This window comes from Chenopodium album, chromosome 6, assembly GCF_948465745.1.
Source record: "Chenopodium album chromosome 6, dcCheAlbu1.1, whole genome shotgun sequence".
Lineage (NCBI taxonomy): Eukaryota > Viridiplantae > Streptophyta > Magnoliopsida > Caryophyllales > Amaranthaceae > Chenopodium > Chenopodium album.
Genome location: NC_137839.1, coordinates 45,560,995 through 45,580,222, shown reverse-complemented (window position 1 = coordinate 45,580,222; position 19,228 = coordinate 45,560,995). Strand labels below are relative to the sequence as shown.

The following is a 19,228-nucleotide window of genomic DNA, read 5'->3' as shown; positions in this document are numbered from 1 at the left end:
ACCGGTTCAAACCGAACCGGTGCCAAAAGGTTAAAAAAAAAAACGGTCTTCTTTCATCTCTGCTTCTAGAACATAATAATACCCTAACTTTTGTACATAAAACCCTAACTTAGCTTCTCTCTCTCCGCCTCCATTTCATTTCCTCTAATCTGATCTCCCTCCTCTCTTCTCTCTCCTCTCATCTCCTCTCCCTCCTCTTCGATCTCCTCTCTCCTCTCATCTCTTCTTCGATCTCCTCTCTCCTTTCATCTCTTCTTCGATCTCCTCTCTCTTTCTTTATAAAGGAAATTCGACCACCGCCTCAAAGCCTACCACTACCACATCATCACTGCCGCAAAACCACCACCACCACCACAAAGTTTTACCACCGCCGCGAAGCCCACCGACATCAACAAAAATTTCTGGGTATAATTATTTAAGGTTAGGGTTTAATTTATGGGTTTAATTCAATTTTAATCGATTTTGTTGGATTTAATTTTGGGTTTGATTTTGGATTTAAATCGATTTTTCTGGGTTTACTTAATCGATTATTGGATTTTAATTCGAGTTTTTCTCGATTTTTCGGGGTATAATTATCCGAATTTTATCGGTTTTGTATTTAATTTGATTTTTTTCATTTTTTATGCGTTTTAATTTTGGGGTTTAATTAATCAGTTTTTCTGGGTTTAATTTGTACAAGCATGTGTTTTTTTCGATTTTTTTTTTAATTTTGAGTTTTGTCGGGTTTTTTTTTTAAAATTTTTTTTTCGAGGATTTTGTTTTTTTTTTTCAATTTTTTTTTTATAATTCTGAGTTTCTGGCTTTTTTTTCCAGTTCGTGAGTATCTTCGTCGAATTCGGGGTCGGAGGAGCAAAATTGAAGGCCGATATTGCTTATACTATTCAGCAACTGCTAAACAATATTCGTTAATCCATTTGTTTTTTTTTGTTTTTTTTTTGTTGGCAAATGTAAAATTACAGATTATTAATTTAATTTTATTATGTATTAATATATTATTATTGGAGATATTATTATTGTTGGCAGAAATGTTTGTATATAACATTTTGGTGATTATATATGAATTTCAATTATACTTTAGCATTTGGTGTGTAATTAAATATTGATTATGAATTTCGATTATAGTTGGTGTTGTATGATTTTTCTGCTAATTTTTAAGAGAAAAAAGACCAAAAAAAAAAAAATTTTTTTTTTTTGGACATTGGCACCGGTTAACCGGTGCCAAAAGGAGGATATCATATTTTTTTGGGCATTTTTGGCACCGGTTAACCGGTGCCAATAACAAGTTTTGGCACCGGTTAACCGGTGCCAATAACAAGATTTGGCACCGGTTTGAACCGGTGCCTTTTTCATGCACTAATTGGCACCCCCCACATTGGCACCGGTTCAAAACCCCTCAATTATATCAATTATGATTTATGTAGTGCTTCCTATTTTCTTTCTTAATAGCATGTTAGTATCATGTTAGGGATAAAGGTTTGATTTTTATGTTTAGTGACATGCTAGGGTTTGTTATTAATCTTGTTAGAATCATGCCTAGCTAAGATCTTGCTATTATTATGGTTTAACATGATTATTTTAATTATGATTATTATTGTTATAATTGTTATTATTATTATTAATATGATTATTATGTTGCTTGATTTTTTATTATTGTTATTGCTTGATCACACCTTTTATGCATGTTTAAAGAGAAATCGTACTTGTAATCACGCTTAATAAGATAATTAATAATCTTGTTTAGGGCTAATATGATTATAATTCAAGTGATTGCCAATAATAGTTTTGTTTGTGCATTAATATTCAACCAACATAGATAAACATGTTTAGGGAAAACTTATGATTGCATATTAGTCAAAAAGCGCACATGAATACGAGAAGAATAAAGTAGAGGCCTATTATTAGGGCAGGTTCTTTCTCTTTTAGATTGGATTTGTAACTTTATCCCCGAACTTCCAATCATGGTTCAAGACCTATTGGAGTTAACGATCTCCTGGATCGTTAAGGGGTGTAATCTTCACCTTGTGAACGGTTTACAAGTTCCTAAAACTTGTTGGTGACTCTTTTGCTCTAGCTTCCTTCCCTTTGGACACCACCATTCTTAAGTGTATGATCACAGTGGGGTTCAAGTTCAGGGTAATGCTTGAAATATTCCCTACAATACCGCAGGAGGTTTTCGCCCGTTGCGAGACTTAAGATTTCTCAAGTAAGAGCTCGGTTAACGAGAGAACCACGCTTCAAAGGTAATATCCTCTTTCCTTAATTCTTGTTAATTATGTCTTTTAATTATCTTAATTGTGAGTTTGATATTGGCTCGGGTTTTTTTTTTTCGCGATGAGTCGGACTAATCAAAACCCAATAGCGGTATCGGAGCCTTGCTCATTTTTTTATAATAATAATAATTTTTAAGGTGATTTAATGGTTTTATTTTTGTTTTTTTACGTTGCTAATTGGATTAGTAACTCGGTTTTATTCATTTTAATCCCGTTTTAAAGCTAATATGGCCCCGAACCCCGATTTTTGCCCAAAAATAGTTGGGTGGTATAGGTGTTCTTGAAATGTTTTCACTCTTTTGGAGCTGTGTTTTAGGCCAAAATCTGACCAGAAATGCTTGTTTCAACGGATTTTTCATTTTGACGAAAAATTTTAAGCCTTTCTAACCTTGAATCTTAATGGCATATTTATGGTGATTATGTATATGTTTCTTTCCTTAATGTTTCTGCATTTTTGGACCTCTTTAAGCATGGTTACTTGGTAATAATTAGTGCTTGAAAGATTGGTAAAAATTTTCACATTATTGCAAATCCATTGCATTAAGTGTGAAAAATTTATTTTTTGAGGCTTCTAAGTACTAAAGATCTAATCTTTAATTTTTTTAAGTAGTTGACACTTTGAGTTACAAAATTCCATGAATTTTTTTGTTGAAATTTTGATTTAATCATGTATTAAGTTGATTGGAATCATAAAATTTGAATCTTGAGATAAAAATTTGATTAATCTTCATATTGGAAGATTCAATTTTTTAAGGATTTACAAGTTAACGCTGGAATCTTTATTTGAATATTTGTGTTCATAATTCCAACTCCCTTTTATTTTGTCAAAATCTCATGATTCATTTAAATTAATTAAATTAATAGTGAGTAATTTTGCTTATTTATTTTATTGTACCTAGTTGAACCAATTTTATTAAAGAATGGTTCTTGGAAATAATTTTAGTTGTATTCACTTTGATGATTTTTTTTATTTAAGTTGGACTTGTAAAAATTTTTCTTTTTGTGCTCATTGAATTAATTATAAAATTTAATTTGGAATTAATAATTAAGCCATGTAAAAATTTTCAGGTTAAATCCTGAGAGTGTGGCACGCAAATTGATAAGTGACTTTTATGTCACTTTTAGGGGTGTTTATTGAATACTTTTTCGGCTTATTTCAATAATTAAGCTCATTTTATCTTTTATTTCTATTATTTTGCTTATTCTCGTCTTTTATCTTTTTATTTGAGTATTTTGTAGTTTTTAGTTTAATTTAGATTAACTTAGTTTTGTTAATTCCTAGTTTCTCTCTTTTTATTTATTTTCTTTTAGTTTCTAGTTTGTTTTCTTTATTTTATGTTATTTCACTTAATTTTATTATTTCTTTAGTTTTAGTATTTTATTTTACTTTATTTATCTAATTTTATTTTATTTTATTTTATCTTTTGATAATCCCCTCGTGTTTGATTTTTTGTTGTAGGTGTGTTCGGGTTGACGCTCAATTTCCGTGTTCAAATCAAGTTTGAAATTCCGGGTTTGAGTCAAATGTGTCCAAGCCAAGTCATGGGCTCATGGCTGCTGCCACTGGCTGCTGCCACGCAACCCCTGCTCCCATAAACCGCACCTTCCACCAGCCACCAAAATCACCATCAAGCGCATTCCCACATCAAGACCCACGCAACCCCACAACCACCACCAATCTCAGCCTCCACAACCGCCGCAACCACCAATCCGCTAGCAATCACCACCAATTCTCCCCTGCTCCCTCACGCAAAACAACCATCAATCACCACTAAACCACTCACCAATTAAACCACCAGCAGTCCCTACTACCTCACGCAACTCATAGCAACCAACAACGCCAACCTCTGCCACCTTCCCCTGTTTCCACTAGCAAATCCGCTGCAAAATCGCAACAGCAGCGCCTCCAATCAAGGCCACCGCATCCCAGCTGCAAGCTCCAAATCATCCCCAAATTTCGATACCCTTCAGAGTGGGCGCTCTAATGTTCGAATCGACCGCTCTGTTGTGGGTCTTATCTTTGTCAATTCTCACGTGATTTGCACATGAATGGAGGTGCTCATTAATATCGAACGGTCTGATTTTAATGATTGATGATGATGATGAGCGGTGATGATTGAAGATGAAAATGGTTGGTGATAATTGATGAAGACGATCAAACGGTGGTGATGATGATTCAAGAGCAGCCAAATTGAAATAGAAGAAGATGAGGAGGCTGACGGTTTGGGGAAGAATGGGTTTTATTTTCTTTATTTATTTAATTTATTTTTCTATTTCCTTTCCTTTTCTTTATTTTATTTTCTTTTCTTTTGGTTCTCTTTTCTTTTTCTTTTATTTTAGCTAAGTGAAAATACCCATTTTTGGGGGAATTAAAAGGAGGCTCTTTTATTTTATTTTTCTTAATTAGTTTAGGAGAGCTTCTCTCTTTTAGGGTTAAATTAGATAATTTTTAAAGAGAGAAAATAGATTATTGCTCAATTTTCTTCCAAGATTAAACTTTGCTCAAGTTTAAGTTTCAATCAAGCAAGAATTCAAGTTTTCATCTTTCATTAATCCTTTCTTTAGTAATCTCTTCTCCTTTCCTTTAGTTTTATTTATTTGTTTTATTGTTGTTTATTGTTGTTAATCTTATTAGTTCATCAAGTTGTTATTGATTTCATTTATTTTAATCATGTTTTGTTTTGAGTTTCTTGAGTTTATTTCTAGTTTTGATATTGTGTTTAATCTCCCTTCTCTAGTCTAAACTTTTGGCTTTGGGAAGGAGGTGGAAGATATGAGTTGATATTGGATGAATGATGATGGTTGGATTGAACTTATGCCATATATTGATGAAAGACATGATTTTTATTAGCTTGGGATTATTGTTGCAATCTATTTGATGTTTTCTAGTTTAAATGCATGAAAGTGATTTGAACTAGATTAGGATCACCTCTATTTTAATGATTGCATGAGAATGAGTTATTAAAGTGGAGTTTTTATGGATTGTGCTTCTTTATTCTCTTGATTTGATTGTAACTAATAGGATGCATGAGAATGATCCTTATTAGTGCAGACCTCTTTCATTGATTTGCCTAGACTATTGCATGAGAATAATTGTTTAGGTAGAATCTTGTGTTCTTTGGCATATGTTTCATGATAATCACCATTATTCTCCTCTTTCTAATCATATTGGACACCCCCGTATCCCTAGCGTCATTTTCTATTGATTTTAATCATCATTTTCTTGCTTATTTGTAGTTTTAGTGTTCTTACTCAACAAAACCAACAAAAACAATCCCCTTTTCACTCTTGCATTAGTGATATTTGATGTTGAATTAGCGTGCTTCCCTAGTGGTTCAACCCTTTACTTTCCACTAACTAGTTTAGTGTAGGTTTAGGTATTATAAATGATTAATTTGGTTAGGGTAGTAGCTTAACGACCTATCTATTGTTAGAGTCATTTTATTTGCTTTCCTTTCTTTTATTTTGCTTGTTTAATCCTACTTGTTATTTCTAATCGTGTGCTAGCTTTGTTGTATTCAAAGTGAGATATGGAAAGACAAGAGGATGACCTTCTTTTTAGGGAGTTTGGAAACCCGGAAATCTATGAGCTCACGAGTGGTATACTTCTCCCGACCACCGAGACTAATTTCACAATCCATCCATAATATGCTAGGATGGTGCAAATTGAGCAATTTTCCGGAGGCGTAAGTGAAGACCCCATTGAGCATTTGCACCGATTCATTGAGTTGTGTACAATGATACAAACAAATGAAGTGAGCCAAGATTACATTCGTATGCATCTCTTTCGGCAATTTCTCACCGAAAGAGCAAAGAAATGGCTAAAGATTTTGAAGCCCAACTCTCTCACCACATGGAAGGAAGTTGCAAAGGTCTTTCTCAAGAGGTTCATTTCCGATGAGCAAACCGCAAAAATGAGGAGGAAGATAGCTTCCTTTGAGCAGGAACCGGATGAAACTCTTGGGGAAGCATGGGAAAGGTTTAAGGATTTGATTAGAGCATGTCCTCATCATGAATTCAACCGTAATTTGCTCATGAGATTCTTTTATGATGGCTTGGAGCCAATATCAAGGACCAATCTAGATGTGGGTGCCGGTGGCCAATTGATTAAGATCCCTCAAAGCCATGTTGAAGCTACAATTGAAGAAGTGGCTACTAGCTATTCTTAGGGAGGCCAAATAAGGTTCCAAGGGAAGCAAGGAGATCTTTATCAGTTGGAGAAAGTCGGCCAACTTAAGCACATAGTTGAGCTCTTGAATGAAGGTCTTTCCACGTTGAACTCAAGTGTTGGTTTGTGTTCAAAACCTTCACGAATCATTGATTTCTCATGTGCTCGTTGTGGTGGGACGGATCATGATGCATCCTATTGTAGAGAGTTCAATCTCAAGCATGGTGAAGTTTTGACTTTGAGGGAAAAAGAGTTTGTAACCCAAGCTCAATCCCAAAAACTTCAACAACCTCCAAGGTAAGAAAACTCCTACCTCCAAGATGGACCTCTCTTCAATCCACCAACCCAAAACTTTTCCTACCTTTCCAACCAAGTAGAGAACTCTCAAGATCAAAATCATGACCTATGTCCTCAAGCGTATGAAGAAAAATCCCCACCCGACCACACACAAACCCAAATTCTTCAACAACGTCAAACTATCACTCCACAATTCTTTTAAGCTAACCTCCCGGTGAGACCTTTCTTATTTTTACTCTTTTACTCTTTCTTTGAGTGCTTAGTTTAGGAAGAAGTTGAATGGTTCGAGGTTGTTTGCATTGGTTCTATAGAACCTGGGATTGTTGATGTTGTTATCGAACGATCAATTGTTTGACGATTGGGACTTATTTGGTTTATATGCCTCGTTTGTGAACCTTTTTGATTTCTTCCTCTTTCTTTTATTTTGTTTTATTTTTTTTTTGTTGCAAACATGACTATGGCAAGATTAAATGAATTTGTTTTGGAATTCGCTCATGCATTTGGAATTGATTGCTTTAATAATGTGCTAAAGAATGTTTTTCTTCCTAATTGACAATGGCCTACATGGTTTGAGAGTGCTTATGGTTGAGATAGACAAATTTTAAGCTAAGGTAGCAAGGTTAAGAACTATTGAGGACGTTTGAACCCTTAGGTCACGGAAAAGTGGTAAGATGGTGTTTCTCTCTATAGTGGATTTGAAGTTTTTTAGTTAGTATTTTCTTACTTCCCATCCCATGTGAGAATTAAATTGTTCAAGCCTCCATCAATTTTGTTGAGCGGCGCTTAGGATCCTTGAATATGCATATCTTAATCCTTTTGTTGTCCTCTAACTCCCAAGATCGTGACCAAGCATCTCTAGGGGAGGAAAAGGGCACCCTTTTCTTATTTTTCTTTATCTTCTTTTTGTTTTGTTACATATTTTGTTTTTATTTTGCATTTGCTCCTCTTGCCAACCCTTTGAGCCTATTCCCTTTCTTGATTATGACCCATAATGCAAGCTTAATGACCTTTTGTTTCCGTAACCCTTAGTTTGTGAAGCATTTCGGTTTGAGAGTTTGTTTTGTGTTGTAATGAAAATGAGAAAGTATTATGCTCTTTGTACCAAGAAAGAAAGTAAATTGTATATATTGTGTGTAATAAAGCAATTGCATCCCCGAAAAAGCCGTCCTTAGTTAAAAAAGGCAAGGATAAAAAAAAAAAAGAAAAAAAAAAGTAGGTTTCGTTTTCTCCCCTAAGTTAAGCATTGAGGACAATGCTTCGTTCAAGCTTAGGGGGGGTGGGGGAGCGTTACTTCGTTTTTTTTTTTTTTTTTTTTTTTTTTTTTTTTTTTATGGAATGTTGGTGTTGAGTAAGCTTGGGGGAGATGGCATTATTGGAATTTTTGTTTGATGTTTGGTGATTTCTTGAGTTTGTTTTTGAGGTTTGATCACCCTTTTGCTTCACTTAGGAATTGTCTCCAAAATTTTAAAATTTTTACCCCGCCTTAACCCTCTGCCTTACTTCACAACCCTAGTCAAGACCCTTAGACTTTAGAAGGGTGTGGTCAAATTCCGGTGGAGGGAGATAGATTTCAACCCTATGGAGAGAGTATGCATAGTTGAGATGTCGGGATGACCCACTAATTCCACAAAATGAACCTTTTTTCCGGTTCCTTCGTGGAATAATGAGGAGCTAACTAGGGGGTGATTTGAAGCTAGTGGAGAGAACGTGGACCGTCTTGGATGGGGCTAGGGCGGAGAATGAATTCTCTAGGTCTCTATGCTTTGCTTAGGTTTGACTCTTTCAACCATGAGCATCTTAGAACGTGTTTTCCCTCATTGTATTGAGAAAGGTGAGTATTCTTTGGTGCATGTCTCTGTTTTTTTTAGTCCAAATGGAGTATTTTTCGCCTTTAAGCTTGATTGGTTTTCCTAAACCTTGCTATGTTATGTTGGTTATGGTTGTGTTTGTTTTTTGTGTTTGCTTTTCTTTTTCTTTTTGTTTTACCTTGGTTTTTGTCTAGAGTTGTGGGTTAAGCTCTTAACAAACCCTCACGAGAGCATACTCGTCCTCTAGGGCGATCTAGGGGTTTAAAGGGCTTGTCTTTAGTTGCTAAAATTGAACGTGATTCCTACGAAAGTGAGTTAGTGTACATTCTTGTCTCCTTTAGTGTCTTAGATTTGCTTGAATAAATCACTCTCCTTCTCCCGTGTTTCATGTTAATTTGCTCGAGGACGAGCAAAAGGTTAGCTTGGGGGAGTTTGATAAGTGACTTTTATGTCACTTTTAGGGGTGTTTATTGAATACTTTTCCGGCTTATTTCAATAATTAAGCTCATTTTATGCTTTATTTCTAATATTTTGCTTATTCTCGTCTTTTATCTTTTTATTTGAGTATTTTGTAGTTTTTAGTTTAATTTAGATTAACTTAGTTTTATTAATTCCTAGTTTCTCTCTTTTTATTTATTTTCTTTTAGTTTCTAGTTTGATTTCTTTATTTTATGTTACTTCATTTAATTTTATTATTTCTTTAGTTTTAGTATTTTATTTTACTTTATTTATCTAATTTTATTTTATTTTATTTTATCTTTTGATAATCCCCTCGTGTTTGATTTTTGGTTGTAGGTGTGTTCGGGTTGACGCTCGATTTCCATGTTCAAATCAAGTTCGAAATTCCAGGTTTGAGTCAAATGTGTCCAAGCCAAGTCATGGGCTCATGGCTGCTGTCACGCAACCCCAGCTGCCAACCTCCACCATCACCCTCCAATATCACACACCAATCCTTTGCTCCCTCAATTCACCAAAACACCACGCACAATAGCCACGCAACCACCAGCTCTCAGCACACAAAACAACCACCAGAGTAGCTCCCCTGCTCCCATAAACCGCACCTTCCACTAGCCACCAAAATCACCATCAAGCGCATTCCCACATCTAGACTCACGCAACCCCACAACCACCACCAATCTCAGCCTCCACAGTCGCCGCAACCACCAATCCGCCAGCAATCACCACTAATTCTCCCCTGCTCCCTCATGCAAAACAACCATCAATCACCACCAAACCACTCACCAATTAAACCACCAGCAGTTCCTGCTACCTCACGCAACTCACAGCAACCAGCAACACCAACTTTGCCATCTTCCCCTGTTTCCACTCGCAAATCCGCAGCAAAATCGCAACAGCAGCGCCTCCAATCTGAGTTACCGCATCCCAGCTGCAAGCTCCAAATCAGCTCCAAATTTCGATACCCTTCAGAGCGGGCGCTCTAAGGTTCGAATCGGCCGCTCTATTGGGTCTTATCTTTGTCAATTCTCACGTTATTTGCACGTGAATGGAGGTGCTCATTAATATCGAACGGTCTGATTTTAATGATTGATGATGATGATGAGCGGTGATGATTGAAGTTCCTATTGCCAATATCATAGAAGCCATGGTGACACCATCGAAGAATGTTTCGCCCTCAAGGATCGCGTTCAAGACCTCATTGATTCAAATCTCATTCATGTTCCTTCGAGCAACAAGAAGGTCAAGATTAGTAGCAATAATGATAGTGGCTGGAAAGGAAAGAGGAACGACCATCCTTCCTCTTCCGAAAACACCTACTCTAGTAACAATGATGCTACCTTTGACCTTAATGAAGTCTTAGCCATGGATAACCAAGGACCTAGATAGCAGCTAAAAAGAAATTTTTGTTCTATTGGGATTAGTTATGATACTGCCTTTGATCGACTCCATCCCAAGGGACTCATCACTCCCATTGGACCTATTTAAGATCCTCCATTTGAGAAGAGACTGCCCAGTTGGGACCCAAACGTACACTGCAAGTACCATCAAGGTAGGGGTCGTACTACTGCGAACTGTTGGAAACTAAAAGACGTCATCCAATATCTAATTGATAATAAAAAGCTTCCCACACCTCCAAATGGAAAAAAGACTAGGTGATGATAAAATAAAGACATGAGGCGAGCTTTAAAATTTCGTGACCTTTTTTTTTTCTATATCTTTTATTCAGCCTTTCCCCAATAAGTCTAACATAGGAACCTTTTATTTTCCTTAGATCTTATTTTGTTGGATTTTCCCTTTTTACCTTTTAAGAAAAATGAGCATTTCTTTTCTTGCATATGATTATTTCATTACATTGCACAAAAAAAAAAAAAAAATCCATATCGAACTAAGCACAAGGTATACCAATGATTTGAGGCACCCTTTGTAGCCTATCATATCGTCTTCACCCTTTCAAATATACAATCTTTTTTTGATAAACCAATTTGAGCCTCACCTAATGACAGGCTTTAATTTTATTTTTTCAACCCACAATCTACCTAACCTTGGGATGGGATAGTGTGCAATTTATGCAAATTTCAAAGAATAAAAGCTTGAGTGATTTTATAAAAATTCTAAAAGAATAAAATAGCAATAAAAGTGTGCAAAAGGGCAAGTGTTCCAATGTCATTGATATGAACATGTATTTGATATGAACATGTCTCAGATTGCGTCTCTTATCGAGTGATCAGTACTGTGCCTGAGAAACATGAATGCCAAGGTAGAGAAAGACCGCGTGATCGGGATTGCCTACACTTAAAAAAAAAACGAAATGCAAAAGCAAAAAAAGAGAGCAAAAATAAAAAAAGAAAGAGCTCAAAGTGAGAAACCTCAAGCATAATAATACAAAGATAGGGAAATAGGGTCGTATCCCCAAATCAAAAGTAATTCCTAAATCCTCTAACTAATGTAGATAGGGAAGTAGGGTCGAATCCACAGAGAAACGGATCTTTCTATTCCTAATTAACTAATGTAATCTAGATTATGAGGTAACCAATATTTATATTTGATTAATAAACTAAACTACGGAGATTAAGAATAAGGAGAAAATATTATATAAAAGGATCTAAGGCATAGGTTCACCAATAAATAATATTCCAGGGTTGAATATAATAACCATTCATCAATGCATAATCAATCAGATCATAAAGGGCTTTCGCTACGTATTACAATCACACAATTAATTTACCGGTATTAAGTCTCATCTTTCGAATCTCGACTAAACCATTTATAAATTAACCTGCCTATTGAAACTAGACCTAAACATAAATTCTCATCTGTCGAATCTCAAATCAATATTGTCAAACTCATGCATAAAAGATCAGGCCTAATCTAGTCACAGAGCATTAAATCAATCAATAGGAAATTAATCTAGCATTGACAATTAACAACAATAAATTACCCCTTCATATTATTTATGGATCCCCACAAACACTAGAAAGAAAACTACTCACACATAATAAAAGTTAAACTAATCAAAGCAATAAAGTAGGACATGATCAAAGGAATGGAATAAACAACTAAGATTAAGAGAAGAGAAATTGTTACCAAAAAAAATCTGGAATTAAGAATAAAGTAGAGAACAAAGTATAAGAGAGATAAAATCTAAGAAAACAATTAAGAGAGTACAGAAAGAGAGTAAGGAGATCCTAAAATCGTTTTACGGAGAAGTATTTATACTCCGTACAAATCCTAAACTAAAACAAACTTAAACGACGAAATTAACCCCTAATAATTACACGCGCCCGATCGGGCGAGCCACCGCCCGATCGGGCGCCCTTTTTGCTCTTCAGTACAAATCTCGCGCCCGGCCGGGCGCGTCACCGGGCGCCGACCTTTGCTTCTCCCGCCCGGTTGGGCACGCCTCCGGGCGCCAGCCTCTTTGGCCGGGCGGCTCTCTTGGCCACTAATTGGACTACGATTGGGCTCCAATTCTTCGGGCCAATCTGGGTTTCCTCTTTGGGTCTTGAATACTTAGTCCAAATGCCCCGGTATCACCTATACCGAGCCCTTAATCACCGGTTCGATGGCTCTAACCGGCCGTGGGCTATAAAATCTGGTGTTGCTTCTCCAGTGCTCGTATTTGCTCTATAATATCTCGGGAAAATACTCCAAAAGTGTAAATCCCAGCAAAAGTCAACCAAATCTACGAAAACACTAGAAAACACCAATTAGTAATAAAAGTGGCTCTAAAGAGCCAAAAACACTACTTATTACTACCAAGGTACGGGGGTAAAATACTATATATAATAGACACATCAAACTCCCCCAAGCCAAACCTTTGCTTGTCCCTAAGCAAAGATCTCATCAATGAATCAATAAATATGTTTCACCCCATAAAGTAAAAATCAAGCACAAACGATTCAGGGTAAATCAAAAAAACATGCTTCAAAATCAACTAATCAAATTCATCTAATTACCTTTTCTTCCCAAACAATTGTCAAACAGAGCAAACCACAAGAGCATATAGAATTCAAGACTAGTGCTCACACACTCAACTCTCATTTATGTGGCGAGTAAAAGATGTACTCGATCGCTCTCCAACCAACCCTTTTATGTAAACAATGCCCTCCCAACTCACACTCTCGTGTGTATAAAACAATGAACGCTCAACCTACTAGTCGACTCGAAATATGTCAAATCATAACTTGTATTGACAAACAACACTTTCACATTCATACAATTCTATGCACAAGGTCGGAAGGTCTTTAAAGCTTGTAATGTAAGGCCAGGGTAAAGTGTAGGAATCATTTGGGAACAAGTGAGAGAAAAGCTATGCTTAAGGGAGCAAATCCTAATAAAGCCCATGATCAAAATAAATAATGACCAACATCTCCTACATAACCAACTCCAACAAAAGTCCACCAAATATACTCCAAACAATATAAACAATCCCAACTCTTACAATTTCACTCATAAAAATATAATAATGAAGAAGTGGAGTGAATAAACAAACTTTATTTGCCAAATTTTAATTTTTCATTGAAGCTCTATTTTTTTTTTTTTTTTTTTTTTTTTTTTGTTTCTTTTTTTTCTATTGAAGTTCACTTATTTTTTTCATTTTTCTTCTTGAACTTCTCTTTTTTTTTTTTCATAACATCATGCTTTATTTTTTTTAAGAAAATATAACTCTCAAACTAATAAAAAATAAACATGATCAAAAACAAAACTACTTCTCAAATCCCACCTAAATTGTGCAAGCAATAAGCACACTACAAACTCCCTCACCTCACTCACTAATAGCTCCCCCAAGCAAAGCTTTGGACTAGTAACCAATGGGGCAAAATAGGCTTGTAATGTGGCTAATAAACAACAAAAGGTCAAGGTAACAACATGGGTAGCAAGAAGGGAACAAATGTATCTACAATCATCTGGAGGCTATCTAAAAGAATGAACGCCTTCGTCCTCCTCAATGTGCATAATAATGAATCATATAAACATTACTTATAGTTGCAAATCAATACTCAAATTCAATGATATACCAGGAACTATCACACATTCCTAACAAAATCAACTAGTCAAGCACTATATTAACAAGTAGTTGGACAAAATTGACGCATGTAAAGGTTTCAAGGCAATCAAACATCAAATCATGATCAACTAATCCACAATGCTTAACATCATGTACCAAGAATCAAAACAATTTTTCTCAAATAAGGGGCACAGGGAAGCATAATTTACAATTCATTGGAACGTATATTTGGAATTTTTTATTTTTCAATTTTATATTTTTTATTTTTTGTATTTTTCATACATAAGAAAACAATAAAACTAACCTAGAAAGCAATAAATCTAACCTAAGAAAACACACCAAAAATAAAAGAAAAGAGAAAAAGATAGATACCAAATCCGAAATCTCCCCCAAGCTAGAATCTGACAATGTCCTCATTGGCTCGAGAACTAGCCCAACATAGCTAGTCCTGATCATCCTCATCCATGGAGCCGAACCCTGCACCTCCACTACCACCTGCACCACCTACACTAGAAGAGCAACCACCAAAATAATCAGCATGAAAACTCCCCCCCGCTGGTCCCCCGAAAGGAATGTCCTGGCCGTACCCATGGAAGGAAGAATAGTCAGTGTAAATTCCATGGGTAGTGGGATCCCTATCGTATCCCTGGGGTGGAGGCTGAAACCAGTTAGGGTAAATAGCATCGTCGAGAATGTTGCCCCGACGAGCATAATCATCGTACATAGGGTAGAGAGCTCTACCATGGTTCCTCTCCAGGTGCCCTAACCTCTGGTCTATAGAGCCTACTATCCTCCTAAGGTCAGTGCGGGAATGCTCGATACATCCTAAGGCCTGACCTATAGTCTGAAGGTCCCAAACTGGGTCAGAGTCAACATGAGGGACGGAGTGAGACATGCGAGGTGGAGAAAACGCCACCTCGAGCTGAGGCTGAGGCTAGGGTGGTGGAACTGGTGGTGGTACCGGTGGTGCTTTCCCCCTAGCGTTGGCAACTAAAAGGTCATACGTGTAGGAAGGTTGCCTTGGGGGAAAGGCGGTCAAGTCAGGACTGGGTAGGGGAAAAATGGGCAAAGGATGCTCGGTCCCAGTTCTAATACACCAGAAGGATGTCTGCTCACTATCCGGTTGCACCCACCCCAACTCCTCAAAGTACCTAGCAGTCATATAGGTATCTGGTCCACAGTAGGTCAGTTGGTGGGGTCCATCCTCTACAAAACCGGCCTTTTTCACTGCTATTCGAGTGATAAGGCCTCCTATACGAATGGGGGTGCGAGATGTGGTACTGGCCGTGGCATGTCTGCTCAGATGGTGAATAATGTACCTACCTATGTTCAATTTCCCGAACCCATACACATATTGACCTATGACAGCTAGTTCGTTAGTTTGGCCGTTTTGGGGCTCGTTCCTACCCAAAAAACACAAACCCGCAAATCTTTGCCAGATTTTTGGGATAGGTTGATGAATAGGTTTGGTACTAGCATGTTGGGGGTCGGGAGTAGACAAACCAGTCAGAGCAAAATAAATGTCACCCATTTTATAGTCCGCATGCCATTGGTGAGGTAACTAAGAATTTAATTCAAATAATTTACAAAAATCTACATATGTTAAACTAATATTCCTATTGTTCAACCTAAAAATTAAATTTGGCCCATTTCTACTATTTACAACTTTTAAAGAAGAAAAAAATTCACAGGTTAATTCACGGTATGTAGGATAGTGCATATCAACAAATTTTCTCATGCCTATGTCATTTAAAAACCGTTTCACAAAATCATACAAACCAAACGATTCTAAAGTAGGGCGGGGTAACCATCGTGAAGGAATTACCTCGCGTCCGACTAGGTGTTCTAGCCGCTCCTTTTGCTCCTGGCTAGCGATACGGATCGTCGGCCAGTACGGGAGTTGCAAATTTGGGTTGTATTCCTCCCTCGAACTAGAGCTCCTACCGAAAATAAACCGGGCCCTCTTTGAAGCCATGGTAGAAATGGGTATGAAATTAATTTGAAAGAAACTCGAAAATTTTTACATAGAAATGTAGAGGATGAAGAGAGGAGTAATAATATGTCAAAAGTTTGGGATTTGGGTGAGAATTGGAGAAGAAATCTTAGAGAGAAGGTAGAGGAAATTTGAGTTTAAGAGAGAGGAATTTATGGAGGAAGTAGAGTGAAATGAGAAAAAAGATGAAGAAAGAAGAAGAAGAAGAGGTCGGCTACGTCGCACCCGATCAGGCGGGGGCTCGCCCGGTCGGGCGATCTGATTAGTCAATTTTTCTATGCTCTCACGACCGGTCAGGCAGCATTCGCCCGATCGGGCGGTCTAAATGCCCGATTTGCGTCAATTCTCGCGCCCGGTCGGGCGATCTAGCGCTCGAATTTTCGCCTCTTCTCGCGCCCGGTCGGCAGAGAGTCGCCTGATCGAGCGAACAAATATGTCCGTATACGACGAGTTTCGCGCCCATCACTCGGTCGAGCGAAAATACTCGATTTTGAAGCCTTTCTCTCTCGCCCGGTCGGGCGAGCTTCGCCCTGTCGGGCCCGAGACAAATTGACGATTATTTGCTTTTTTTTTCTTTTCTTCAATTTTTGGCTAATTCTTTTCCTTCAAAACTGTACAAAAACTCATAGAACTCATTAAATTCCCTCATATCTCCTCTCATAAGAAAAAGAAAGAGAAAATAGTCTAAAAAGCATTAAATACGGGTTGCCTCCCGCAAAGCGCTGGTTTATCTAGGTCCCGAACGACCTTCTTACCAACTACAAAAACTAGGATCCTTGGCCTAATGCTTGATCGGGCGGTTTCTCACCCGGTCTAGCGGTGTTTTGGCTGCGACGCGACTTCCTGACATGCCCTGTGGGACGCCAATTCATCGTATCTGGTGGATCCTCCTTGACTTGGGTTGGGGGTTCTTCGATGCTACGCACCAAAGATCCTTCTTTGATCAAGGGTTGCTTCAAATTGTCATTGCATTCAACACTTGCAACTCGATCTGGCGGAGCACTTACCATAGGCTCAAATTGCACAACTTGCTTTATCGATTCCACCTTTTCACCCTCAAAACCAAGACCAACAGTGTAGAGGGCTCTTTCTATTGCATCAACTTCCTTCTTCCAGTTGTCTATCTCATCTGAAAGGGATGCAACACAAGATACTGCCTCCAAGGGATCCTTTACAAGAGCTTGGGGCTTGTTAGAATAATTCTCAACCACATTAACACAAAAGCATTTCTCCTCAGTCATGGGGCTTTTAGGGGTATTTTTAAGATTGAAAACAATTTTATCATCCCCTACTGATAGTGTTAATTTACCACTTCTTAAATCTATAATTGCTCCTGTAGTGTTAAGGAATGGTCTACCCAAAATAATCGGGGTTTACATATCCTCAGCCATATCAAGAACAACAAAATCAACATGTATATAAAATTTACCACTCTAACGGGGACATCCTCTAAAACACCTAAGGGGTATTTGAAAGAACGGTCGGCCATTTGTAGAGTAATGTTAGTAGATTTTAATTTACCCATATTCAACTTGGAACATACATATAATGGCATGACACTAACGCTAGCACCCAAATCACACAATGCATTATCAATCATTAGATTGCCTATGTTACAAGGGATAGAAAAACTACCCGGATCTTTTAATTTAGGTGGAGATTTATTCTGAAGTACGGCACTACACTTTGCAGTGAAATCTACTGTCTCTACCTCACTAATAGACCTTTTTCTTGTCAATATTTCATTCATAAATTTTGCATATGATGGAATTTGTGTGATTAATTCAGTGAAGGAAACTGTTACCTTCAAATCTTTTACCATCTCCAGGAACTTACCAAACTGCTTATCCATGTTTGTTTTCAAGTGGCGATTGGGGAGTGGAAGTTTGATAACTGGTTTTGAAGCATTATTGCTCTTATTTGGAGTGGCCACCTTCTCTGGAGTTGTACCCTGCAATGTAGAATTAGATATGTTAGTATTATGCTTTAGCCCTGCAGGGCTATTAGCTACATTGTCAAGTTTAACGGAATCAAGATTAGCGTTATTTAATAAAACTGGTTCATCAACTCTGGGCATAGGGGGCCCTTCATAGTTTGAACCACTCCTCAGAGTAATTTCATAGGCTTGATCCGTAGGCCTTGTCGGCTGTGCTGGCAGAGCTCCCTGTTGGCGGGCTTGTAGAGTAGCGGAAAGTTGCGCAATATAATTATCTACTTTATTGTGCACTAGGAAAGAATCAATTGTCGCATCTCTACTCTCCATGTGCTTCTGCATATTGACCAGCATCGTTCTAATCTCTACCAGAGCAGGATCGGAAGATGAGGAAGGTTGTTGTGGTTGGTTCTTCTGGCCAACATTGGGATGGTAATAATTCTGCTGCTGTTGTTGTGGCGCCTGTGGTTCTTTTGGTGGTGAATTTTGAACATTAGTAGTCCGGTAGGAAAGGTACGGATGATTACGATACCCAGGATTGTATGTGTTGGAGTATGGGTTATTTTTCCTATAAGCTTGAAAGGCATTAACTTGCTCCACTGAACTCCTGCAATCTTGTTCCCAATGACCTATAATTCCACAATTTTCACAGAAAGCCTCATTAGAATTATTATTAATTGCAGAAACATTAGCTACATTAGCAGTGCTAAGATTATCTAATTTTTGGCAGATAGAGGTCAATTGAGCTTGCAAAAAGGATACAGAGTCAACACTATGCTTTCCCTTGTTAGAAAATCCTCTAGGATTCCCATATTGGGAATTATGTGTCGCCATATCTTCAATAACCTTACCTACATCATCAACATTAAGATTCATAAATCTCCCTTTAGCTGCAGAATCTAAAATTATTCTAGAAGAATTTCCAATGCCATTGTAAAAGGCTTGGATTAACTGCCACTGTGCTAAATTATGATGGGGGAATTCTCTTTGTAGGTCCTTGAACCTCTCCCAAGCCTCATATAAAGATTCATCGGCTTCTTGGGCAAAGTTCTGAATTGCACTCCGTAGTACGACTGTTCTCTCTGCAAGATAATACTTGTTATAAAAATTCAAAACAAGAGTTTCCCAGTCAGTTATACCAAGTCCAGTTCTATTTTAGCCATTGAACCACAATTTAGCTTTTCCAGTTAAAGAGAAGGGAAAGAGAATCTCCCTGATTTGGTCTTGTGTGACCTCGGCTTGCCTGATGGTATTACAATATTGACAATAGTCGGCAATGTGAAGATTTGGGT

At 37.5% G+C, this 19,228-nt stretch overlaps 2 non-coding genes across 2 annotated transcripts; one reads left to right on the top strand and one right to left on the bottom strand.

The window, feature by feature from the left end:
* Positions 1–6,181: 6,181 nt before the first annotated feature.
* Positions 6,182–6,288, bottom strand: LOC145637611 (small nucleolar RNA R71). The gene has a single exon (XR_014114375.1). It is a non-coding gene; the product is annotated as a small nucleolar RNA R71 (small nucleolar RNA).
* Positions 6,289–18,900: 12,612 nt separating this feature from the next.
* LOC145637593 (small nucleolar RNA R71) lies at positions 18,901–19,007 on the top strand. The gene has a single exon (XR_014114360.1). It is a non-coding gene; the product is annotated as a small nucleolar RNA R71 (small nucleolar RNA).
* Positions 19,008–19,228: the final 221 nt, after the last annotated feature.